Genomic DNA, 13,060 nt, shown 5'->3' with positions numbered 1-13,060 from the left:
CTTGCAAACCCTACGGGATCGCCATAAGTCGGCTGTGACTTGATGGTAGAAAACAAAACTTCTGAGTAATGAAAAATAGGCTGAGCTATTCTCCCCCCCAACCCCCAAGCAGCAAAGAAAAAATACTATGAAATAAAAGCTTATTTATTACCTTCTTGCTATCTTCTCCTGGGTCTTCAGGGGCAGTTATTGCCAACCGGCAGCACATGTACCACTGGTGGGATGCAGGGTTTTCATAAAAGTCACAAAGGCCATTTATGCATGGGAGGTTTTGCCTTGGATTTGCCACTCTCTAGATGCACATTTTCCCATCCAAATTCTCAAAGCTCTGCACGGGGGCTTATTGTTAAGTTTTGAGAATTCAGATAGGAAAAATGTGCATCTAGAGAGCGGCAAATCCAAGGCAAAACCTCCTATGCATAAATGGCCTAAGAATTTGCAAAGGAGTAGCTGTGCTAGTCTGTTGTAGCAAAATAAAAGAAAAAGTCCAGTGGCACTAACGTCTTTAAACATTTATTTCTATATGAGCTTTTGTGAGACACGCTCACTTCTTCCGGCAATGTCTACCTGACATGCTGTCTCCTGTGAACCCTACGTGTCACAGATGGTCCATCTGTGATAGGGCTGCCAACCTCCAGGTACTAACTGGAGATCTCCTGCTATTACAACTGATCTCCAGCCGATAGAGATCAGTTCCCCTGGAGAAAATGGCCTCTTTTGGCAATTGGACTCTATGGCATTGAAGCCCCTTCCCTCTCCAAACCACGCCCTCCTCAGGCTCCGCCCCAAAAACCTCCCACCAGTGGCTAAGAGGGACCTGGCAACCCTAATCTGTGGCCTACTGGTATGGTAGTAATGTATATGTCTATAAACATATACATGCCCTTCTCAGTGAAAAGCAGATTTTTTTTGTTTCTATCATGGTACAGGGTTGCCAGGCCCCTGCCAGGGGGCAGAGGGTCCCCCGCCCCAGTCCCCTCCTCCAGGTGTCAATCAGCTGGCTAGCAGGAGAGGACTTACTGGCAAGAAAACAAGACCTAGGCCAGTGTCACCAGCCATGCAGCAATGTCACTTCTGGAGTACACCAGAAGTGATGTCATAGCATCACAGGATGCTCTCGTATTTGGGCAAATAAATTATGGTAAAGATGACTTCTACCATGTTGACAGTGGTGTGATCACGTCACTTCCGGTGCCCACCAGAAGTGACATCACCGCCAATGCCAGCGTAGGCCACTCTTTACTGCCAGTAAATCCCTCAACCCTCCCACCCCCCACCAGTTGCGAGAGGGTACCTGGCAACCCTACTTGGGACCCAGGTTCTTTGTTGGGTGAGATGTAAGATATGAAAAGTTGAGAACCATTGTTCTAAGGGATACCCCTTTTTTCTCTGACTCAAACCGGCTTACAATTGCCTTCCTCTCCCCACAACAGACACCTTGTGAGACAGGTGGGGCTGAGAGAATTCGGAGAGAACTGTGACTAGCCCAAGGTCACCCAGCAGACTTCATGTGTGGGGAAACCAACCCGGTTCACCAGATTAGAGTCTGCCTCTCATGTGGACAAGTGGGGAATCCAAATCCGGTTCTCCAGATTAGAGTCCACTGCTCCTAACCACTACACCACGCTGTCTCTCCACGTTGGAGGGTACAGTAATGACTCCCCCAAGTGGCACGGTGGAGGGATGGCATCTGTAGCATCTCCTGGGCCTCCTCCCCACCCACCAACCTGCAGAAAGGCAGAGGTGACAGGGCTGCTATTGGCAATTTTGTCAACACTTAATCCAGCGCCCCAGCTGTGGCCAGGTCCATGGGCTCAGCTGTCTCCTAAATCCCCTTCCGACTCGCAGTAAGTGCACATATGCTGACAACATTCCTTTCTTTGGGAGGGGGGATTTAAACTCCCTCCAATGATTTAATTTTCTGCAGACAGAACCATGGTGATTCTTAGATATCCTGATACCCGCACTTTAAAGATGAACTGTAGAGCAAAAACGGTGAACGGGGGTCACGCCTATTTTTTATGAAGCAAAGAATCCACCAGCCTATTCTGCCTCCTCCTGGAATGTCGCTTCAATACCTCAAAGCTTTTGGGATGCACGTTTCTCATGACATTACAAGTATCAAGTGACTATGCACCATTAAGACTCGTACACAAAACAGCCAGCAGTTTACCTAGATCAAGTTGTAGTATGTGTGTACTGAACAAATGCTTGTAAAACTAATGAAGAATCACTATGTACTAGCTTCCCATACGTTCCAAAGTTCTCATATTGCTTGTTCAGTTTGCATTAGGTAAAAAATACAACAGTTAAAAGGCTCTGGAACTATGGCAAACTCATCTAGATGTATATTTGATTTCAATATCCATTGCATAGCCGTCTCTCGATCTTTGATCTCGTCCCATACCTATGCAACAGTTTCTGGCAATTATGTCAGATTGCTCCACAAAGACTTTCTAATCCTCCCTGGGTACATCTGCATACTGCAGGCAAGAACTTCAAAAACTCATAAAAGCTTAAGCACATCTAGGATCCATTCAGAAAAGTTGTGTAAGTGTGTAATAAGACCCACAAAGTATTGTGAAGGTTATTTCCTTTATGAGTGGAAAGAAGAAGAGTTGGTTTTTATATCCCGATTTTCTCTACTGAAAGGAGTCTCAAACTGGCTTACAATCACCTTCCCTGCCTCTCCCCACAACAGACACCTTGTGAGGCAGGTGGGGTTGAGAGAGTTCTGAGAGAACTGGGACTAGCCCAAGGTCACCCTGCAGGCTTCATGTGGAGGAGTGGGGAATCAAACCTAGTTCTCCAGATTCCACTGCTCCTAGCCACTACACCAAGATTAGAGTCCACCACTCATGTGGAGGAGGAGGGAATCAAATCAGGTTCTCCAGATTAGAGTCCACCACTCCTAACCACTACACCAAGAGGATAGGAAGTAGCCATATTAACTATACTGTTTATTTAAAAACAACCTCCAAGTGGGCCACTCTAAGTGGTGGGATAGCTAATGGATGCCTGCCTGAAGACCACAGTTGGTATACAGGGACGTATGGAAGGAGATAGTGCTTCAAATATGGGGGGTCCAAAAGCCCTTCAGACTTGGTACCCACAAATTTGAAGGACCATCTCCTTTAATATATCCCTGTGAACCAACTACAGACTTCAGGTAGCCATTTGCTGAGTATCCCACTATTTAGGGTAGCCTGTCTGGCATCAACCAGAGACTGGGCCTTTCCTACTGTGGTTCCTGCTCTGTGGGACGGGTTTCCCTGAAGTGGTGAGTGGAGCCCCGTCCTTGGAGATCTTCAGGAGGTACTACAAGGCCTGACTATTTGCCAGGGCTTTTGAGGGGGTTTGAATTGGTATGCATCTTTTAAGGGGGGAGGGAGAGATTTGGGTTTTGTTATTTTATGTTAGAGCCCCGTGGTGCAGAGTGGTAAGCTGCAGTACTGCAGTCCAAGCTCTGCTCACGACCTGAGTTCGATCCCAACGGAAGTTGGTTTCAGGTAGCCGGCTCAAGGTTGACTCAGCCTTCCATCCTTCCGAGGTCAGTAAAATGAGTACCAAGCTTGCTGAGGGTAAAGGGAAGACGCCTGGGGAAGGCACTGGCAAATCACCCCGTAAACAAAGTCTGCCCAGTAAACGTCGGGATGTGACGTCGCCCCATGGGTCAGGAATGACCCGGTGCTAGCACAGGGGACCTTTACCTTTTTTTAACCTTATTTTATGTTTGGTTTTTGCTGGAATTAAAAAAAAAATTATTATTGTACAAGAGAGGGATTGACTCTATAAAGGAAGCCACGGCCCTCAATTTGCAAGACCTGAGCAAGGCTGTCAAAGATAGGACATTCTGGAGGACATTGATTCATAGGGTCGCCATGAGTCAGAAGCGACTTGATGGCATTTAATACACACATTATTGTAACCTGCCTTGAACCCTAAGGAAAGGTGAGGCATAAACGTTTTTAATAAATAAATAGATTAATAAAATTATATAAGGTACAAGTGGGAGCCCGCAAGAAATTTGAAGGAGCTATCTCATTTTCCCCACCTTTGATTCCTCCAATCTCCCCCTACTTTTCTCCATCTCTCACTCTTTCTCCCTTCCACCACCCCTTTTCTTACACTTCCCCCCATGCCTGTGACTTTCCTTTCTTTCTGCCCCCCACCCAATAGCTCATTCCCCCTCTACTCCCGCCCCCCCCCAGACCAGCACTCTCTGAGACACCCATCTGCTGTTCCCCCCACACTGCAGCAGTAGCAGCTCTCTGGTTGCCTGTCTGCTTCTTCCTCCCCCCCCCCCGCCAACAACAGCAGAGGCAGTGGTTCTCCCTGCCGCCTATATGCTTCTTTTCCCACCCCCCACATCAGCAGCAGTGGGGGCTATCCCAGCCACCCACCCACTTCCTCCCCCCTCACAGCAGCTGCCAGTGGGCCCCTCTCCAGTTTACCAACAGTTAAGTGCATTGTTTGCGCATGCGCAGACACAGCACTTCGTTTAATTTTGAGGGCATTTAAAAAAAAAACCAAATGATTTTTTTTTTTTACCTTTTCAGATTTTTCTGTTACCTTTTCAGATTTTTCTGAAAACCTAGGGGATCCTCCAAGTTTGCAGGAATTTCTGTTGTGGCCCCAATCTGCGGCTTTAGATATCCGCATATCTTACACTCTAGAGGCACCTTAGGTAAATTAAAGTATTTATATGATTTTATAGGGATATTTTTACTGATTTTACTGATTTAATGGGACAATTATATTTTGTAAGCCGCTCTGAGCCCAGTTTTGGCCGAGGAGAGCGGGGTAATAAGTAGAAATAAATAAATAAATGAATGAATGAATGAATGAATGAATGAATGAGTCGTGCTTGGGAAATAGATATATAGATGATATTTGATATTTTGTTAACTGAGTATTATTTATTTACTTCATTTATACCCCGCCTTTCTGCCCCAATAAAAACCCACAGTAGCTTACATTATTCTCCCTTCTTCCATTTTATCCTCATGACAACCCTGTGAGGTACGTTAAGCTGAGCGTGTGTGACTCGCCCAAAGTTACCCAGCAAGCTTACACAGCAGAAGGGGGATTCAAACCCGGGGTCTCCCAGAGTGCCAGTCCAGCACTCAACCAGTACATCACATAGACTCTCACACCTCACTGATATCCTTGTATACCCGGAGACATAATATGTGGTAAAGCTGTGGTAGCCAGCCAGAAAAAAAACTTGTTTCTATTGAACAGAGAGCAGCCCTTGAACCTTTGAGAAGACTTTTGAAAAAGGCTTTTGTTCTTTGGAAATTATATATTGACAATTTTCTGTTTTCCCTTCATTCGAGATACGCGTGCTTTATTTAGCCTTCAGCATCTGAGATAATACACTGCAAATACATTTTATGTTTCCCATATTTCTTACATACCTTGACTTTTTGGCCTCCCTCGAGAATAAACCATTTTCCTTATTTACAATACTTTGCCCTGTGTTAACTCGGAAGCTCTGGCCGAGACCTACGCAAGCCTCTAATTTCCAACATTTGCTTAAAACAATAGATTGTCATGTCAATTCCAGGAACTCATGCAAATGGATAAACTGGGTACTTTCCCACCCTAGTAGGTGAATGTCTAACAACATATGCTAAAGCAGATATTAAAAGGTGTCAGTATGAAAATAAGGTAAGCAATGCTTTTAATGTGTGAAAAGTCACTCCGAGACTGGGTCTGAGTATGAGAAACAGACTGACTCATCCAGGATTTTTCCCAGAAGTGGCATTTCCACTTTGCACTTCTGGCATGCTGGTTTGGGAGACGTCTCCAACCACCAAAGAATTTTCAAAGTTCTGAGATTCTGTATTAAAAGAAATGCAATTTCCACCATAGAATCATAGAATTACAGAGTTGGAAGGGACCACCAGGGTCATCAAATCCAACCCCCCTGCACAATGCAGGAAATTCACAACTACCTCCCCCTCCAACACACCCAATGACCCCTACTCCATGGCCAGAAGATGGCCAAGACGCCCTCCCTCTCATCGTCTGCTTAAGGTCATAGAATCAGCATTGCTGACAAATGGCCATCTAGCCTCTGCTTAAAAACCTCCAGGGAAGGACAGCTCACCACCTCCCGAGGAAGCCTGTTCCACTGAGGAACTGCTCTAACTGTTAGAAAATTCCTGCTAATGTCTAGACCTAAACTATTTTGATTTAATTTCAACCCGTTGGTTCTGGTCTCATCTTCTGGGGCAATAGAAAACAACTCAGCACCATCCTCTACATGACAACCCTTCAAGTGCTTGAAGATGGTTATCATATCCCCTCTCAGTCTTCTCCTCTTCAGGCTAAAGGTCTTCAACCTTTCCTCATAGGACTTGGTCTCCAGACCCCTCACCATCTTTGTTGCCCTCCTCTGGACACGTTCCAGCTTGTTTACATCCATCTTAAATTGTTATGCAGTTACACCAGCTGTTATGATTACATCCTAACCGTTTTCATCGTTGGCTCAACCTTATTTAACAGTGAGCTTCCACACAACTTGAGGTTATGATACACAGTGTGCAATGGGAGTGGGGGGGACCACAGAACTGTCGTTTTGCTTGGTGCATTTTGTAGATACCTGCTTCATTTCTGGGTGTGGCAAAAGCAGAGTGGTATTTTCTTTAAAGTAGCAACTGCATGGAGAGTCAGCGTGGTGTAGTGGTACAGAGCAGTGGTTTGGAGCGGTGGAGTCTGATCTGGAGAGCCAGGTTTGATTCCCCACTCTTCCACATGAGCGGCGGACGCTACTCTGGTGAACTGGATTTGTTTCCCCACTCCTACACGTGAAGCCAGCTGGGTGACCATAGGCTAGTCACACCCTCTCAGCCCCACCTACCTCACAGGGTGTTTGTTGTGGGGAGGGGAAGGGAAGGTGACTGTAAGCTGGTTTGATTCTTCTTTAAGTGGTAGAGAAAGACAGCATATAAAAACCAACTCCCATTCCTCCTCTTCTTAAATCTAACTAGAAAAACTTCTTGTTAACAGAAAGGAGGAAAGTGGGAAGTCAATTTCATTTTGTAACTTTGATATAGGGCCTAGGAGGGCTGGAGTAACGAAACAGTCACAAAACCATGTCACACCAAGTCTCAATTCAGAGAACATCTCCAGCTTTGTTTCCTGTTCTTCCACACGTTCCTGTCTTTTTTTTTTTAACTTAAATGCATGGTTTATTAGAACAAAGACCGTAAACAAATATTTTGCAGTGTCCATTACATGTAACACACAGGAACTGCTTAAGAGAAAAATCATTCCCTCATTTTATAAATACAAGTATCAAAACAATCCTAACTGTTTTCTGTGACACTACCAGCATTCAGCACCCACACCTTTGCAAAAAATTAACAAGTTGAGCAATTGTAGCTGCAGTACCCACTACTTTAAAACAATGTCACCTGCAGTTCTTTTACTAAAGCAAGATGGATAAAGCCTGTTGCTTTTTTCTTCTTGAGAAGTTCCCGTCTTGTGTGTCCCCGCCTTCCCCCCCCCCCCCCCGTGCAGGTTGTTTGAAGAGTTTTTGAAGAGGGATTTCTCCCGAACAGTTTACAGGCTTGTAACTCACTCTCCTCTCTATAAACTTTTCAGAGCTCGGAATAAATAAGGTTTACGAGATAAGCACAGCAGAAGCACCGTCTTGGCACTGTAACCCAAAACAAATAACACACGAAAAGTGTTGCACAAAGTAACATCTAAAGTTATGACAACTGCCAATGAGTGCCAGAATAATATAATTTCATTTCAGAGCCAAGTAAGTATCAGCCTGGCCAACAGCTACACTAATCATTCCGCAAGGAAGATTGTTTATATGCAATATTCACATTTTAAAATAACTACTTAGTTCTCATGGGTAATCAAGTCGCTAATCGACGCCAACAAACTGTAGCTTTGGTGCTTGTCTTATAATGTTCCATTAAGTAAATGCAGCATTCTAAAGAGCATTTTGTCAGAGCTTCTGGTAGGCAAAAAAAAAAGAGGATCTCTTTAAATCAATAAAAGTGTAGAAAGCACAGCTTTTTTCAGCCTAATGTAAAATAAATTTTGTTCAGTGTCAAGCCATTTCTTTTAATCAGCCTAACCCTAATTCGCATGTTAATTCTTGGATGACAAGGAGACGCATGCGATTTGGAAAGAATTGGTACACGAACATGATTAAAACGGCGAAGCAGAAGGGACTCCGGTGATACGCCGCACAGAAAACGGAGCTCTAGAGAAGGAAGACAGCGTACCAAATGGCGCCACTCAAAGATGCAAAGCCAACGTTTCATACACTCAGAGCAAATAATGAAAACTGCATGGCTGGGACCCAAAGAGCTCTTTGTGCATGCCCAAGGCATTTCAGTGCATACACAGAGAAGTCGCCAATTTCCCCTTCCCAATTGCAGCCCCTTGCGCTTCATCAAGTGCACCTCTGGAGGGTCCCCGTACAGTCTGGAGCAGCTTTCCAAGGGTATAGCCTGCTTGCTTCTTTCCAGAATGCAAGTGCTTCAATCCAACACCTACAGCAACGAAACTGTAAGCCTGTCAGCATCTAACATCAAAAGCTGAGAAGACCACCTGTTTTTTTTCCCTCTTTCATTTTTAAAAAATTAAGAGTTGAAGAAGAAGAGTTGGTTTTTATACCCCGATTTTCTCTGCCTTTAAGGAGTTTCAAAGAGGTTTACAATCGCCTTCCCTTCCCCTCCCCACAACAGGCACCTTGTGAGGTAGGTGGGGCTGAGAGAATACAGAGTGAACTGTGACTGGCCCAAGGTCACCCAGCAGGCTGCATGTGTAGGAGTAGGAAAACCAACCTGGTTCGCCAGAGTAGAGTTGGCCGCTCATGTGGAGGAGCGGGGAATCAAACCCGGTTCTCCAGATTACAGTTCACCCCTCCTAACCATTACACCACGCTGGCTCTCGTTCTGATGCTCTTGCGCAATATTTTGTGACATTTTGGTTGGCCCAAATAAAAAGGTATTACATGGAATTTTGTTCCTTATTCTGGATTTTGTGTGGGCCAAGTACGGCTATTTTCAACGGAAAAAGGCCTCATCCGCACGGATCCAGCTTAGAATCTTAGATTTCCTGTACGGTAGTGGAAAACATTTGAGGGTCTACTTTCTGAAGGAAGGGTTGGATAAAGATATGTCAAAAATGCTCAGAAGAAACTGCATGATCACAGAAGATTTTCAAATTGACTATATATGCATTTAATGATACAAGAATTCTAATTCGAACGAATACAAACGCCTTTATTGGCATTAAGGAATTCTAACTTTGCTTTCCAGCAGGTGACATACATATGAAACATACACATTTCAGTAACCGGACTTCCCTGCAATAAGCTCAGAAGGGGGCATATCTTGATCTCCATTTTCATTCTAGGGAAACGTGGCCCACATATATTTTACCATTCAAACTGCTATTTTTTAAGGGAAGTTCGTCGAAGGACAAATCTGTTAACAGCCATGCAAAAAGGCCAATTAACAAAATTTTGCTGGTTTTCTTCCCCTTTGCCAAGGTTGTAGCCACAAGCGCTTGGGAAATGGTGCCCCCAATACAGAAAAATTAAACTTCACGTGTCCTAGAATTATAGGAGATTTCCAAGTGCCTGCTTCCTTCTGGTGATGCACACTAAACTTCAGTGGGAACATACTCGCCCAAGCAGTTCTGTGAATGTTATTACATTAAATAACTTAATCAGAACACACACTGTACTTAAGATTTCTTCTGAAGTAATTAAATAACTATCCAATGCCAATTAATCATAGTTAAATAAGGGTCTGCCAGAAAAGTGCTATGTACACATTTGGGACTGTGTAACAGTCAAATACTTGGCAGTATCTAAGTTAAACAATGACTCATTAAACCTCCCTCACTACACAATGGTGAGGGCAAACTTGAACCGAAAGCATCGAAACTCTTTTGTTCTCCATGAAAGAGACATCAAACCTCAGTGTGTGATATCCTTTTTCTTAACAAACTCTGTAAACCGCTTTAATTGCATGAAATCAGAATGTACTAAGGTGGCCTGATAGCCACTTCTGCTTATGCAGGTGTTTGTTGACACTCCGGAGTGGATGTTCAAATCTTTCCTTCCAAATAATGGAAGCACTTGACAATTTACCCCACCTCTTTTTTCTTTTCTTTTTTTTAAAGAAAAGAAAGAAAAATTATTCATACTTCATCAGGAAAGACGGGCTCGGTGAGGAGGGGCTGTGGCTCAGTGGTAGAGCATCTGCTTGGCATGCAGAAGGCCCCAGGTTCAATCCCCGGCATCTCCAGTTCAAGGGACTAGGCAGGTAGGTGATGTGAAAGACCCCTGACTGAGACCCTGGAGAGCAGCTGCCAGTCTGAGTAGACAATACTGACTTTGATGGACCAAGGGTCTGATTCAGTATAAGGCAGCTTCATGTGTTCAACAAAATACAACGGAAATCAACACTTAAATCTCAAGCACCGAAGGATCTGAAGACTGGGAACATCATTCTTAGCAAGACCAAATTCAGATAGGCTTGTCTCATGTTGTGAAAGTACACTTGATTTTAACTGTAATGTTTGTGCTCGGCCCTGACCTGGATGGCCCAGGCTAGCATGTCGGATCTCAGAAGCTAAGCAGGGTCTACCCTGGTTAGTACATGGATGGGAGACCACTAAAGAAGTCCAGGGTCGCTACATAGAGGCAGGCAATGGCAAACCACGTCTGAATGTCTCTTGCCTAGAAAAAAGCCCTGTGTGTCATAAGTCAGCTGCAACTTCACCCCACATTTGTGCTCAAGATGTTACCCCTGTTATCATGTTGCATTCAAATGGACTGTGCAATAGATTCCAATATCCCTTTGCCTTCAACATTGTGAAAAACAACATGAGCCATCAACAAAGAGCTGGAAAATCTAAGAAACAGAAGTCTTCAATAGCCTTCTTCCGACATTACCTTACTGGCATGGGACCTGATGTCATGTCTACCCTCTCCATTAGAAGCCCAACTTCTTGTGTTGGTCCAGTATGACAACATTGGAATATTTAGGCTGCATCCCATTTTAGATAACAGTGGGGTGTCTGGCAATGAACTCGGTTCTAGGTGCCTCTGAGGGGGGTGTGGAGGGGGGGAGTTTCATTGAACATTGTGGGATCCATTCTGTGTGTGAAGGGCTAGATCATGCCCACTGGTTTTACACGGCGTACACAAAATAAAACACAATTGTGTACCCAAACTTGAAATTCATTATGGAAGCCGGCACAGGGTGGTCGCCTCCTTATAACTGATAATGTTTGAAGAGGATAACTGTTACCTCTGTGCCTGTCAGACTATGGCAGCAACTGCTTCAACAAAACATTCTCATTGCAACTATAAGCATTTTCCTGTTTATCAAAGCACTGACAAAAAAGTGAATTTGCCCATATCAAATGCTGACAGAAAACACACCCCGCGGCAACACTAGTGAAGTTCAATGCAGCACAATCGGTAAATCATCAAAACCATTAAAATTGGGTTATAAGCTCTAAAAGGAACCATGTTTCTGAAAAAAAAATCTTTCTAGAGAAAAAAAGGGGAGAAATGTATATATCTTGAATTGTTGACAATTACTGATCTCTTCCAGGTTCCGTTCCATGTTCTTCCAAAGAAATGTTTATATATGCCTCTTATCTTTTAAAAAAATATGTCATTAACACTGCCTGTCCATGTATACTGCTATGCAGTTATTACTGGCTTCGCTACAGGGATCCTCTAAATACAAACAAGGAAAAATATGCCCAGTTTTTCACACGCACCCAATAGCCCCCGGAGGATTGAAATTGACAAGACCATAATAGCTTTCCCCAACTTTTACAAACATGCACCACAGTGCTGAGCAGAAGTGCGCTCAGATAATACCCATTTTCTAACATTGCCGCATGCAAGAGACCTAGGCGTGTTGTTTATAAACTAAATTAATTTACTATTTCAACAAGACTCTCAGGCACACAGATAGGCAGCAAAAAGCTCAGAAAGAAGAATAAAGCATCTGGGTTTTTGTTTTGTCTTTTTAATTGCAAAAAGACTGGCCGATGTTGGTCCAGTAGAGGTGTAATGCTTTCTATCTTCCACATTTGGTCTGGAGGATCAGGAGCTTTTATATAGTTCATTCTATCATTGCATATAACCTTTGTATCTAGTTGATGTAAGTAGGTTGCTGTAAGTAGGTTCCTATTATATAATTTCTCCATCGTTTAATGTGTCAGGCTAATACTTCTGCTTTGTTTCACCACTGTTTCTGGTTGGTTCCAGATTTCTCCAAGTCAAATTCTATTGCACTGTCCATTGGATGACCCGTTCTGTTTGATTCTACTGAGCTATTCTGGGTAATCCACCTTGAGCCCCCAGCAAGAAAGACAGGCTATAAATAACATAAATAAATAAATAAATAAATAGGTTTCTAAAATTTCCTTTCCCTTAACCTACTGTGGTATTAAATACGATGGAACTTTATGTCTGCTTTGGCAGTGATGATGGTTAGTGCTCAGGGCCCACGGGGAGGGGCCATGGCTCAGCGGTACAACATCTGCTTGGCATGCAGAAGGTCCCAGGTTCAATCCCCGGCATCTCCAGTTAAAGGGACTAGGCAAGTAGGTGATGTGAAAGATCTCTGCCTGAGACCCTAGAGCTGCCGCCGGTCTGAGTAGACAATACTGACTTTGATGGACCAAGGGTCTGATTCAGTATAAGGCCGCTTCATGTGTTCATGACCATCCTTGGTGTTTCACAGAGAGCCAGTGTGGTGTAATGGTTAAGAAAGGTGGACTCTAATCTGGAGAACTGGGTTCAATTCTGCACCCCTCCACAGGAAGCCTGCTGGGTGACCTTGGGATAGTTCTCCCAGAACTCTCTCAGCCCAAGCAGAGGCAGACCACGGCAAGCCACCTCTGGAGTCTCTTGCCTTGAAGACCCCACATGGTCGTCATAAGTCAGCTGTGACTTGACGGGAGTCACACACACACACTGCTGAACCATAGTTAATGCTACAGGCAAGAGAGGGAGGAATGTACAAACAGGAAGAAAGGAGTATATGAG

The 13,060-nt window shown here is 44.1% G+C and overlaps 1 protein-coding gene across 1 annotated transcript in view; it reads right to left on the bottom strand.

The window, feature by feature from the left end:
- ABCC4 (ATP binding cassette subfamily C member 4) overlaps window positions 1-13,060 on the bottom strand; it is a 155,266-nt gene that overhangs the window by 64,478 nt on the left and 77,728 nt on the right. The gene's annotated exons all lie outside the window — the stretch shown is intronic.

This window comes from Euleptes europaea, chromosome 16, assembly GCF_029931775.1.
Source record: "Euleptes europaea isolate rEulEur1 chromosome 16, rEulEur1.hap1, whole genome shotgun sequence".
NCBI lineage: Eukaryota > Metazoa > Chordata > Lepidosauria > Squamata > Sphaerodactylidae > Euleptes > Euleptes europaea.
This window is presented reverse-complemented; position numbering and strand designations above follow the sequence as displayed.